A 13,696-nucleotide genomic window follows, 5' to 3' on the forward strand; every position below is an offset into this window, starting at 1 on the left:
TTGCCTTTTCACAGACATTCCCCAAAGCAGTTTGGAAAATCCATGGATTTGGAAAGAATTGTTGTTCAGCAATGGTGTTGAGTTGTTGCACAACAACTGCTGCTTTGGTTGATTTAATACACCAAGCCAATCATAGATCGCAATCTTGGAGAAAAAAAAAGCATCCAGGTGACCTTGCTCAAGGAATGGATACAATGGATCAACAGACAAAATGGGGCAAAGGGAAAACAGTGGGACAACAAACAACCAGATCTATCAGAGCAGAAGGAGAGGAATACGGTGCCGTATAATTGTGGGAGCAGGGTCTCAACGGGTGTCATAAAGCTCAGAGGTAGAAATGGGAGAGACCATGAGGTGGCAGTGGGCAGCAGACTTCAAATCCTATTGGGACGAGCTGGACAGAGTGGACTCAGGAAGATGGTTTCACAGGTGATGAGAGGGGTATAAGCATCGAGTTGGTAAGCTTAACATCGAGTTGGGTTTAAGCATTAAGTTGGTTTGCTTGTTAATGTTGGTGAGCATCGAGTTTGGATTTGGGGAAGGTTACAAGGAAAGGGTTTCTGGCAGAAAGTGCACAAGCTGGAGGCACAGGAGCTGGGTAGAGAGGTGAGAGGGCAGGAGGGGAAAGCCTGGAAAAAAAAACTGCAGACCACCAAACAGCCTATGGGGAGCACGAAGCAGATCCTGAGATTCATCCACAAAGTGATGGAATAAACTTTCCAATGAAAAAAAACTTGCCAATGATCTACAGGGTGTTTCAACAAAAGTGGACTATTTGAGCAGCCTGATATTCTGTTGTTTCTATTGCTATACCCCTCTCTCTTGCAGGATACAATGGTGGCAGTAGTAGGCCATTTCCAAAAAGTCATCAGAAGGACCCTACGTCAACTATGGTGTTCACAGTGGAAAAGTGAAAATCGTGACTTTGTGGTTTGAGACAAAATCCTACATGCAGGTGTGCCGACAATACTGTCAGTATTACATTGTTTACACCCATAATGAACCTTCAAATGGGAGCATTCAGCAGTTGTGGAGCACTTCCAAGCACATGGAAGCGTGAAAAATCAAAATAAAGGCAACAATGGCCACCCACCAACTATTACCAAGGACCAAGGGAACATTGATCTTGTCAGAAATTCTGCTCTCGAAAGACCTAAGAAATCCCACAGTCGGCGTTCCCGAGGACACCATGGTAAGGTGGTGACAGCCAACAGCAAGTGGTACTGCGAGGTCCAATGCTGATTCTATGCTGATCTTGTTCAACGGCCATCTCCAAATCAACTCAGACTTGCATGGTTCATGCAGGACAGTGCACCACCGCACACTGCAGGTGAACCATGGACTTGCTCAACCAGCTGTTTGGAAATCATATCAGCAGCCTGGGAACAGCACATGAGTGGGTGTCTCACAGCCTGGAATTGAATCCATTGGATTTTTTTTATTTTGGGGTGCTGCCAAGCGTCAAGTTTATGCCAACAAACCTTGAACCCTGGATGTCCTAAAGCAGGAGATGGAGGACTACCATCAGGCTCCTACTCCACCCACTCCAGCAACATGCAGATGAGTTGTGGAGAATTTCTGAGTCAGGATCAAAGCTTGCTTGAACAGAGATGAGCACACATTGAAGATGTCAATTACAAGCAGTAAGAGTGATTTGAAAATGGCATGGTGTATGCTTTCCATCAATCACTGAACTTTTTTTGCATACCATGTCGAGGCTCGTATGAGAGCTAACACACAATGCACAGCAAGGGGGGCATGAGACAAGAGGGGCGGGAGTGGGAAGGACAAAACAGTGGGGAACAGAGACATTAGGAGATCTTTGGAAGGGAGAGGGATGGGGCGGGGAACACGGGGCATACAAGATGGACATTACGGGGACTTTCAGGAAGGAAAGCAGGGAATTTGAAGGAGGTGGGTTTGTGGTGGATTAACGGGGGTAGAAAAGATCGATGATTTGGATGGGGTACGATAAGAGGTGGTGGTGAACAGCTGTTTTGAAGGCCTGGAGGGAAGAATGGGATTTAAGAGAGTGTGGGAGTTCATTCCAAAGGCGGGAAAAAAAGAGGAATGAAATAGTGAAGGCGAGCAGTGATTCGTGATTTTGGTAGTTTTACTAGAAGGGGGTTGTTGGCAGACCTTGAGCGCTCTGCAGAAATATGGTGGGCACAAATCGCAGAGAGAGCAGGGTGGGGCGAAATTGGAGAGGAGAGGGTAGAAGACAGAAATACTACCGACCTGCCTGCAGTGAGAGAGTGAGAGGCCCAAAGACTCAGCCTCCTCGCGGGAGATGCCAATGATCCGAAATGCCTTGGTTTCCACAGTGTGAAGCCGAGAAAGGTGGGAGGCAGGAGCACCAGCCCAGAGGGGAGAGCAGTACTCCAGCCGGCTGCGGATGAAAGCTTTGTATGTGGTCAGGAGCTCAGGTGGGCCGAGGAAAGACTTTGCACAACGGAGGATTCTCAGTCGGCGACTGGCTTTGGAGGCCAGGTTGGAAATGTAGATTTCCCAGGAAAGATCATGGCAGATAGTGAGACTGAGAAGCTTGAAAAAAGGATTTCTTCCAGAGGATTGTTGAGAAAGTGGATGGGGGGGGGGTTCCAAATGGTCCTTTCAGAGAGACATCGTGAGAGTGTGAGATTTGTCCGGATTGAAAGACATGTTCCACGTGTTGGCCCAGTTTGTGATTTTACCCAGATCTGCAGTGAGCGAAGAAGCTGCTGCATGATGGTCTGAGGGATGACAGATGGTACAGCAGAGGGTGGAGCCATCAACAAAGAGATAAAGAGGATTTTCCAGAGTTGGCGAGATCATTGATGAAATCCAGAAAAAGAACAGGACCCAGAACGCTGCCTTGAGGAACTACAGCCTGGACAGGAAGAGGGGATGAAAGAACTCCATTTAGGGCCACACGTTGACTATGACAGGAGAGGAAATCTGCGAGCCATGAGTGGAGATGGCCTTAGATATCATAGGAAGAGAGTTTGGTGAGCAGGGCAGGGTGCCAGACCATGTCAAAACACACAATATGTCTAGGGATATGGCTCTGATTTCATGTCCGGCATTGAGGACCTCCATCCATTGTTGGGAGAGCAGAAGCAGCATATCCAGGGTAGAGTGACCTAGTCTGAAACCAAACTGATGATCGGAAATCAGGCCATTAGAGAAGTTGAAGGATTTAATGTCTGAAGTGATGATGGATTCCATAACCTTGCTCATGATTGGGAGAAGGCTGATTGGTCTGTTGTTGCAGGGATCTGTTTTGGCACCTTTTGTATGCAGGGTGGTAATGCTTGCTAATTTCCAAGCAGATGGCAGATCACCTTGAGCAAATGATAGGGTGAATAGAACAGAGAGAGGGTGAGCAAGAGCAGAGGAGCAGGTTTTTGGACATGCAGGCTGATGCCATCTGGACCGGTTGCAGAATCTGAGTCAAGGTTTGACAGCAAACTCTCCCCCTTGTCACGAGAAAAGGACACAGAGTCCAGGGACAGTTGGGTGCGACTGGGTAAGGTGGGTACAGAAAGCGATGGTTTTGGACACAAGATTTTGATGCAAACACCGAGTTTAGGCATTCAGCCTTTTCATGTGCAGTGTCAGCAGTGCAGGCATTTGAGGTAAGGGAGGGGATGGAGGGAGAACATACATCAGAAACAGATTTGATTAGACACCACTAGGATTTGGAGGAGGTCGAGAGGTTTGAAAGTTCAGACTTGAGCTTGGAGAGATGTTGTTTTCTGGCTCTCCTGAGGGTAGGTACACATTTGTTCCGAGCTTTATGGAAGGAACTGAGATTACCCTCAGTTGGGTTTGCTTTCCATGAGGCAAAGGCAAGTTGTTTCAGGACAACCGCCTCGCCACAAGCTTCAGTGAACCATGGGTGGGAGGAAGGGTAGGACAACTGAAGATGAGAGAGGATAAATCTGTGCATAAAGGAGAGCAAGTTTCCTTGAAAGAATTCCCAGGATGAGTTGATGTTGGAGAAAGTAGCAATGGGAGACCAGTCTAGAAGTTTGATGGCTGCTTGGAGACCCTGCCAGTTGGCTTGCGTGAAATGCCAGACTGGACAGCGCTGAGGTGGTTCTCTGATAATAGCAACTTGCTACCTTTTGTAATTTTCTACAATAAAATGCTCAAATAGTCCACTTTTTATTAAATATCCAAAACAGGAGTGTTCCCAGCACTATACATTGAGGAGCACTGCAACCTTTAGAGGTACCGCACGAGATCGTATTCCATCCAAAGCAACCTGTTGCTTCTCAGCACCATTGGGTCCCTCCTCTTTTTCCACGATGACGGTCGGAGGTCAGAGAGTTGGAGGACATATGAATATTGAAATCTGCTGCAATTATCGATTCCGTGGCTTTGCTTATGATCGGTTGAAGACTTACTGGTCTATAGATTAGTTGGTTTTGGCAACATCTTCATGATTTAGGGGAACAGTGGTGACTTTCCAGTTTCCACCTCAAAATATATAAATAACTAAGTCACCCTTAGGAATGAGGTGATATTTCCTGAGCAGTGTCCATCATGACCCTATCCTTCAAGGATGGAAAGACTAATTGCATAAGTTTTTTGATATTCCACAATTTCTTCAGAGCATTGGCAAGGGCTACACGAGATGGTGTACCACTGCCTTCCCATCGTTGTTTTTCTGTGCTTTTCCTTTTAAATGCTGAGCATGAAGCAAGGAATCAGCATGTACCTTTGTTATTATTATTTTTTTTAAAAACGTCTTTGGCAAGACTCAACCATGGTTTGAATCACCATCTTCCCAGACTCAGAGCAGATACTCCAACCATTACACCACCAAGTCTGGTGTGAAGCATAATAACAGCTCATAAATAACAATGAATCTTCCTCTATATACATATTATGTGAAACAAACAGTCAAATTACAGTGCTGTATTCTAATTCTAACAACCACTATCAAGTTGTCCTTTCAGGGCCATCTGAAAGTTTTGCTTTACCAGCGGAGGCTGTATGTCGTTATAGACTGTATGGGAACAATTGTGTTCAATAATATATTTTATTCATTGATTATATCATACCAGGTAATGAAGTAATTAGAAACAACATTAATAACAATGGGGACTAGCAACAGTAAATGAAGCTGCTTTCCAAAGCTTTGGCAGTTTGCCTCGGTATTCTCAGGATATTCAAAGGACGATGCAAACCACCATGAAATCCATTTCATAATGAAAATGCTGGCCCTCACCCATGCATTTTCTTTCCTCTTTTCATCCATGACTGTTCTAAAAAAGACACTGCCATGCCTAACAGCTTGTTTGATTTTAATCACAATCGCTCGATTCCACCGGCTCACTCAATGGATGGATGATTTGCCTGTATCTGTGCATCTCTGCTGGCTGAGGATTCAACGGATATGGCCTGAATAAACTTAACCATCCTTAAACTCGTCTGATTGCCGACACAAATCTTGAGTGTTGTGTGTATATGTGAGTGTGTGTGTGTGTGTGTGTGTGTGTGTGTGTGTGTGTGTGTGTGTGTGTGTGTGTGTGTGTGTGTGTGCACATGCATGTGTGGAGCCCTGAAGCAAGTGTTATAGCCAATTTCATTTTGAGAGATTTTAAGTAGACATCTTGCAAAACACATGAAATCTGATGTTTCAAGCCAGATAATTATATTTATAGTACAGTATTCCTATTTTCTTTAAATCGGAGAATAATTTGTGATGTGAAGCCGATAGCCCAAGGGCTGAGGCAAGATTTTGTTTTCATGTGCAGCTCATTATTCTTGAAATTGTAAACTATAATACTCTTGTGGAGGACGCTTCCTACAATTGGTGGGAAACCCTCACCTCCCACCACCGCTGCTCGGCTCCAAGAACATGGCCACATGCTCCATTTTCCCTCAAGGAATTTTACATCCTTGGATAGTTTTTAAATTTTCTTTCATTCAATTTTCCAACTAACTGGCAATGAGAAAAAATAGATACTTCCTTCTCCTTCCATTACCTTTTCAGGCTATAAACAGCTGATGGGTCATTCTATGCCTACTCGCCTAACTTTCCAAAAGTTCCCCAAGTGACCATCTCAGTGATAGATGAGAAATTCTAAAAATACTTTTATTGGGGAAATGACCCTGCAAAATATTCAGCCTTTAAGGCAAGGTGCATTGGGTGGAATGCCCCCCCCCCCTTAAAGCCAGGGTGCGAGTCTGGATTTTGCACTTCTGCAACTCGAGTCTGTAATTTTATTTTTGATGTTTTGGTATTGTGGGGGAAAAAATTTATATTAATGTATTTTAAATTGTAACAAATGGAGTTTCAGAAATGTAACTTTTATGCTGCAAGTTGAATTGGCTGTCATTTCTGGCCAAAAAGACTTTTGCCCTAAATGATAAGAAATGTGTTGTTCTGGAGCAGAATGACTGAGCTGATAAATGAACCTTTGCTTAGAAAATGTACGAAGTGGCTTTTCGTCTAAAGGACACGTCTACAGTCTGGGTGAATATCCCCCAACCTCTCTCTCATGAAAGTATAAAATGCTTTGAAAGGTACATTGTTCTCAGTGCAAGCACGTGAGGAAGTATAGTATCTCAGTGGCTTGTACTCCTTGGAACTGACTAAGTACCAAGTTAGAATAAAACTCTCTGATATAATGTAGGAGTGAATTGAATCGGGTTGGTCTAACTGTTAACTAAAGTAAGAATAAATGAAATAGAACCAAATAATATTGCAATCAATGGGGATTCTTAAGTTCATTGTACAAGGGTGAGAAGTGTATGGTGTATAATTAGAAAATAAATTGTTTCACAAGGAAGGACTTGTGTGGACATCAGTTTTATCAGTGTCGATGGGTTTTTGTAGGATTTTATAATCAAATCGGACAACGTTAAACTCTGTCTGAAGTCAAATAGGATTCCACAATCGGCCCGTTAGAATCCTTCAGGAGGACAACGATCACAACAAGGTGGGTTTAAAAAATACACATCAGTTGGTGCCGTGACTCGGATTCGAACCGACGTTGGTGCGGTGCTCGTGACCGGAGGTGCTTAATCTGCCGGAGGCAGTGCCTGGAGGAACGACAAGTGCTTGAGCGAAGGTAAGGGAGAGCACTCTCAGCAGGTAACGCATTTCGAACAAAGAAAAGTTCATTGTCAGATAATTTATTGAGAGAAAGAAGAGGATCCGGCAGAGGGAGTCCGTTTTGAAGTAAACGATAAGTACTGTACTTGTTTTAGAAAAGTGCTGGAGAAGAAGAGGAGTCAGATGACAAGAAGAGGCTCGTTAAGGAGCCAGATGCGTAATTAAATGGGAATGATGAAGCGACATGCCACATGTTTGCATTGATACGGACCGGCTGTGAGAGAGAGGCCGAGGACACGGCCGAGATGCCGAGATAGGGTTAAAATAGATAAATATTATGAGTTACCTGTTTGTAAGAGTTATAAGAGTTACCTTTTGTTCATTGAACTCACTGGAAGTTTGTTGGCAGTGAGGTTGTTATATTATATTGTGTGGAGGTTTTACGGATTTGTAAATGCAATGATTTGCACGAAACGTTTTGTAGAGTGCAGGAGACGATTAACCAGCTGGGAGCATGGTTGGTGATTTGCATTGAGATGCATGTGTTACTGAGAGTAAAAAAAATGAAACTTGTGTGAGTCCAATATTCACTGCAATGAAACGTGTTCTGTTGGGATTTTGACGATATTTTAACTCGTGCTGAGTTGAGCTGTGGGTCTGTTTGAAATGGCATGTTATGCATTCTTTGCATTGTATTTCCACGCGAAGGTCGCAAACTACACCCCCTCCACTCGATCTGTGGGGGGGGGTGGCATATATCTTTACACTGAGTCTTTGTTCGAGCCTTTGCTTTAGGTGTGAAATTTGATTCATATGCAGATTCAAGAGGATGAGATAGAAATGTGATTGGTATTTGTCACGTGATCACACGCGAGTCTATGATATGCAATGCTGTTTAGTGTGTGTGTTGAAGCCATGACAGTGAAATGCTAAACTGTGGGTTTTGCCTGTCAGAGTTTTTCCTTTTTCTTCCCACCGGATGTGGAGAGAACTTCCTGTTCCTTGTTCCTTGGTGTTTGTGGCACACCCTCTCCACTGAATGTTTAAGGTGAAGTCCATTTAGGAAAAAGTGTTGAAGTTTTATTTTACAACCATAGGGATTTTGAATAAATTGTGAAATAACAATTGTGAATGTGGGATATACTGTATTCGGAACGTGAAGTCTTGGGAGTTGAGCTCTCGCTGGCATTGTGATGACTTGTAATTACACAACCCGGCAGGTTTAAGTGCTGGACAAGCTCTGAGGACGTGTCAGAAATGTTTCGAAGATTTGATCTGAGTTGTAACGATTGTACTTAAAATATGTGATTTAAATGTAGAAACGTGATTTGGAATGATTTTAGTGATTTGATGATGTTTAGCACGTGGGGCGATTCACAGATAATAGATGATTCCCTCGGATGGACGTTGAAATATTGTTTTATTCATCTGCGAATGTTGAGGTTTCCTGAACCTGTGCTGGGAAGGCAATGGCAAACAACCCAGTGTAACCCTTTGATCGATTCAGTCAAGGTAAATTCATAATTGAATTGGATAGATGCTGAAGATTTAATTTTTATTTATGGATTTTAAAAGGAAATATTTTATTGTTTTGACCAAAGAGTTGTTTAAGAGAGTTTGGATGTTTATTCGTCTGAAGTTTAAGATGCTTTTCCAAAACTGGAATAAATTTGGGGAGGGTGTAGCTGCATGTGGAGACAGAGTGTTTGAGCTGCAATTTAAAAAATATTTGCGTGATAACAGATTTGACAAGTATTTGACAATTTTTGAACAACTGTTTAAAATGATTTCTTTGTTTTGATAAAGGAAAATGGATTCGTAATTGAGGACAGAGGAAGTGATAGATGGTTTGTGTATGTGAGTTGGGAAAATGGCAGCATGTTTGCTGTTTTGGTGAGAGAGAAGTGGACAGATGGAGAAATGTCAGAGATTTAAAATGTCGATGGAAATAGCAAATGAGATGGATGTTTTGAGTATACGTACAACTGGGATTTCTGTATATTTTAGCATGTTGTTTTGGGAAATAAGGAAAGGGATTAAAATATTGATATGACATATAATGCAAGTTAAATGCTTCTATAAGAACCTTTGTTAGTCTTATTGAAATACATGTGCCCATGACGTTTATTGATTGGTGTTTAATTGATGCTTTGTTTGTTTCGGAGTGTTGAAAGCAGTCTTTGAAGTAATGTACGATTTCATCGAAAATGAGGTTTGGAAAGAACTTCCACACAAAGATTGGACGATGGGAGAACCCAGATTTGGGTGATTGAGCATTCAACACGTGATCATGCCCCTTCCTGAGAAGATAAGATGGAGCAATGTGGGAAAAGAAAGAAAAAACCCACTGAGGAGAAGGTTGAGCAAAGTCTTAACATCGGCATTGTGTGGTGCCTGCGTGGAGGAATGTTCTCAGCCACACTCTCGATTGCCGCTCTGCAAATAAATCGTGAACTTGCTGTGGTCACTTCAATGTACGACAGGCCTGGAATTCCACACTGCGCTCCTTCAACTCGGTGTCCGGCCCAAACTTGTACTTGCCCACATCTACCTTCTCCTCAGCTCAAGGAGTGCTTCGATTGTTTCCCGTTGGGTGCCGCTCTATCCACACCCTGACCTGTTTATCTTCTGACTTCGGGTAGCATGTTTTCAGCGTGTGACACATGCTGATGAACAAGCCATAAATAAAATGGAAACTCACTCATTTTCTGATATGAGCACTCGTTGCCATTGTTGATTGAACTTGAATAATGGAAATCTTTTCTCCTTCAGGAATGGGACATGGTAATCATGTGAAAGAAAAATTATTCAAATTTTCCTTCAAAAAAAAAGGGGGAGTGTGGGGGAAAAATTTATATTAATGTATTTTAAATTGTAACAAATGGAGTTTCAGAAATGTAACTTTTATGCTGCAAATTGAATTGGCTGTCATTTCTGGCCAAAAGACTTTTGCCCTAAATGATAAGAAATGTGTTGTTCTGGAGCAGAGTGACCGAGCTGATAAATGAACCTTTGCTTAGAAAATGTACGAAGTGGCTTTTTGTCTAAAGGACACGTCTACAGTCTGGGTGAATATCCCCCAACCTCTCTCTCATGAAAGTATAAAATGCTTTGAAAGGTACATTGTTCTCAGTGCAAGCACGTGAGGAAGTATAGTATCTCAGTGGCTTGTACTCCTTGGAACTGACCAAGTACCAAGTTAGAATAAAACTCTCTGATGTAATGTAGAAGTGAATTGAATCGGGTTGGTCTAACTGTTAACTAAAGTAAGAATAAATGAAATAGAACCAAATAATATTGCAATCAATGGGGATTCTTAAGTTCATTGTACAAGGGTGAGAAGTGTATGGTGTATAATTAGAAAATAAATTGTTTCACAAGGAAGGACTTGTGTGGACATCAGTTTTATCAGTGTCGATGGGTTTTTGTAGGATTTTATAATCAAATCGGACAAACGTTAAACTCTGTCTGAAGTCAAATAGGATTCCACAATTGGCCAGTTAGAATCCTTCAGGAGGACAACGATCACAACAAGGTGGGTTTAAAAAACCCACGTCAGCATGCTCATACGAAGTCCGTCTAAAAAGTAATGGGACTGACTTCACAGAGCTACACAAGTAATGGGACTGACTTCACAGAGCTACACAAATAAATACTTGGGTCAGTATGAAAGTCATGCCTTTTTTTAATTTCTCGTTAAATATAATTCCAATCATAATGAAAATTACAGGGAATATCCATAATCTACCGGTCAAATTTTTGGAACACCCCCATTTTTCAGTTTTTACTTAAATTCATGCAGTTCAAGTCCATTGAATAACCTGAAATGATGCAAAGCTAAGCGGTAAACTGCCAGAGGTTAAAAAAAGTTTAGGTCACCAAAAACTGAAAAATAATGTAAATTTCAGAGTTGTTAAAAAAGGCCCTTTTCAGGGAAGAAGTAATGGGTGAGCAACTGCAGCTGTTCTGCAGCAATGGAAGTAAATTAAGCCTTCAAAGTTGATGCAAACAATTCCTACAGGTGTCATAACTTTTGTTGATGAGTTACAAACCCTCTGTCTGTGTAAAAGCAGTGTTGGAACAGACTGTGTGGCTACACACTGAAGCATTATTTGGACAATATTGCACTGCAGGAAGTAGTATATTGCTATCATAATGACGAGAAAAATGACAATTAACAAAGGAAGACAGACAGATCATTATAACCCTAAAAAGTGTAGGTCTTTCCTGTGGAGAAATTGCAAAGCAAGCCAAGGTGCCAGTGAGTACAGTTTCCTACACCATCTAAAGGCACTTGGAAACTGGAGGAAACTCTGACAGGAAGAGGTCTGGCAGACCCAAAGCCACAACACAATCAGAAGACAAGTTTCTGAAAGTCAACAGCTTGTGTGATAGGCAGCTCACACGACAGCAGCTTCAAGCACAGCTTAACACTGGTCAAAGTAAGGAAGTCTCATTATCAACTGTGAAGAGAAGACTTTGAGCTGTAAGTTTGACAGGTCGAATGGCAGGAAGAAAGCCATTGCGAAGATGGCAAAATAATAAAAAGAGGCTTGCCTGAGCCATGAAGCACCAGTGGACTACTGAAAACTGGAAGAAGGTCTTATGGACCGATGAATCAAAATTTGAAATCTTCGGTTCATCACGCAGGGTTTTTGTACGCCGTCAAGTTTGCGAAAGGATGGTTCCTCAGTGTGTGACACCAACTGTCAAACATGGAGGAGGAAGCGTGATGATCTGGGGCTCTTTTGCTGGATCCAGAGTCGGCGACTTGCACAGAGTGACTGGCACCCTGAACCAAAAGGGCAAGCACAGCATTTTGCAGCGCCATGCAATACCCTCTGGTCTATGCCGAGTTGGTCAGGGGTTCATCCTACAGCAAGATAATGACCCAAAACATACCTCCAGGCTCTGTAAGAATTAACTGAGAAGAAAATAACAAGATTGTAGGCTTCAAATCATGGAATGGCCAGCACAATCTCCAGACTTAAACCCCATCGAGCTGGTTTGGGATGAACTGGACAGAAGGGTGAAAGAAAAGCAACCTTCAAGTGCAACACATTTGTGGGAACTTCTGCAAGTCTTGGGAAGAACTTTCCGAACAATATTTGATTTCCATTGTCGAAAGAATGCCACGAGTATGTTCGGCTGTTATATCTGCAAAAGGAGGCTACTTTGATGAGTCAAAAATTTAGATTAAATTTTGGTCAACAAAACGATTCCATGATTTCTTTTTTATTTGCAATTGTTTATTTGTTCTATGCTTTAATTTCAGAATACATTGAAACATTAAACTGCTTAAATTTCAGCAAAAACTGGAAAAATGGGGGTGTTCAAAAAGTTGACTGGTGGAGTACATATGTAGTAAATATGAAATTACTTATCCACGTCGTCACCCCGTCAACTGCAATGCACTTCAATGAGCGCATCAATCCGACGTTTGTTTTCCAGTGTCACTGCGGTTGCAGGCTGACCACTTTGAGGCTCATCGTCGATATGTGTTTCTCCATTCTTAAAACGTTTTGCCAAATGTCTAACGTGCTCACATCAATGGTAGAGTTGCCGTACACATTCTTTAAATACCAATGAATATCCACGAGAGAAACCTCTTCCACAGTAAGAAATTAAATAACTGTTCTCTGCTTTGTACACCCATCTAGCGGGGCAACCATTTTGAAAGTGTGGAGGAATGTCATCACGTAACCGATCGCAGTGCCGCTCAACGTAATATTAGTGGGAGATTAACCTTTCATTGTGATCTCGCGCAGCTTTCTTATGACACTGATTACGAATTGAAAAATATGAGGCATTACATTCGCACCAACCTTTATACAATAATGCACATCGAAAACATCGTAAAATTAGTATCTTCTTTCCTCTGATATCAGTGGATAGCAACAAATTAAAGTATAAATCGAGTTAAGTAAAGATTGTATGGACATTGTCTAAGACTATATATATATATATATATATATATATATATATATATATATATATATATATATATATATATATATATATATATATACATCTATATATGTATACACTCATGGGGTTTGCTTACACATTGTAGGCAATAACAAACTGTGCTTCTCCATTGTGTCGAGTCACTAACCTGCAGTGAGCACAAGAAGGCTGCACAAATTTTCAGACATTTTCATTTACAGATGCTTTCCGTTGGTTCTGTGATGTTTCCCCGTGTATTGGCTTAGATGTCCATCGGCATGCAAAATTTCAGCTTTCTACATCCCCTGGAAGGTACGGAACATTAATATCAATCAGTCCGTGAGTGGTTAGAATGAGTATATACACAACATAGCCAAAAGTATTCGGACACCCATTCTAATTAGTGGATTCAGCCATTTCAGCTACACCCATTGCTGACAGGTGTATAAAATCAAGCATACAGCCATGCAATCTGCAGAGACAAACATTGGCAGTGGAATGGACCGTACTGAAGAGCTCATTGGCTTTCAAAGTGGCACGGTCAAAGGATGCCACCTTTCCAACAAGTCAGTTTGTCAAATTACTGCCCTGCTAGAGCTGTCCAAGTCAACTGTAAGTGCTGTTATATCGAGCAAGATCCAAATCTTGAAAGGAGCACTGATTTTAGCTGTGTTGTTAATGATGCCCTTTGTTGCTACA

The 13,696-nt window shown here is 41.9% G+C and overlaps 1 long non-coding RNA gene across 2 annotated transcripts in view; it reads right to left on the reverse strand.

Moving 5' to 3' along the window:
* The window catches only part of LOC147030849 (uncharacterized), a 91,565-nt gene extending 78,217 nt beyond the window's left edge, over positions 1–13,348 (reverse strand). Inside the window, exon 1 of one of the 2 annotated variants that reach the window (XR_015055814.1) lies at positions 13,167–13,347. This is a non-coding gene — a long non-coding RNA (uncharacterized LOC147030849). Of the gene's footprint in view, positions 1–13,166 lie in introns of both variants that reach the window. The other variant, XR_015055816.1, reaches the window with a different exon arrangement.
* Between the last annotated feature and the right edge of the window lie 348 nt (positions 13,349–13,696).

This window comes from Eptatretus burgeri, chromosome 3, assembly GCF_056783735.1.
Source record: "Eptatretus burgeri isolate ZD-2024b chromosome 3, Ebu_testis_v1, whole genome shotgun sequence".
NCBI lineage: Eukaryota > Metazoa > Chordata > Myxini > Myxiniformes > Myxinidae > Eptatretus > Eptatretus burgeri.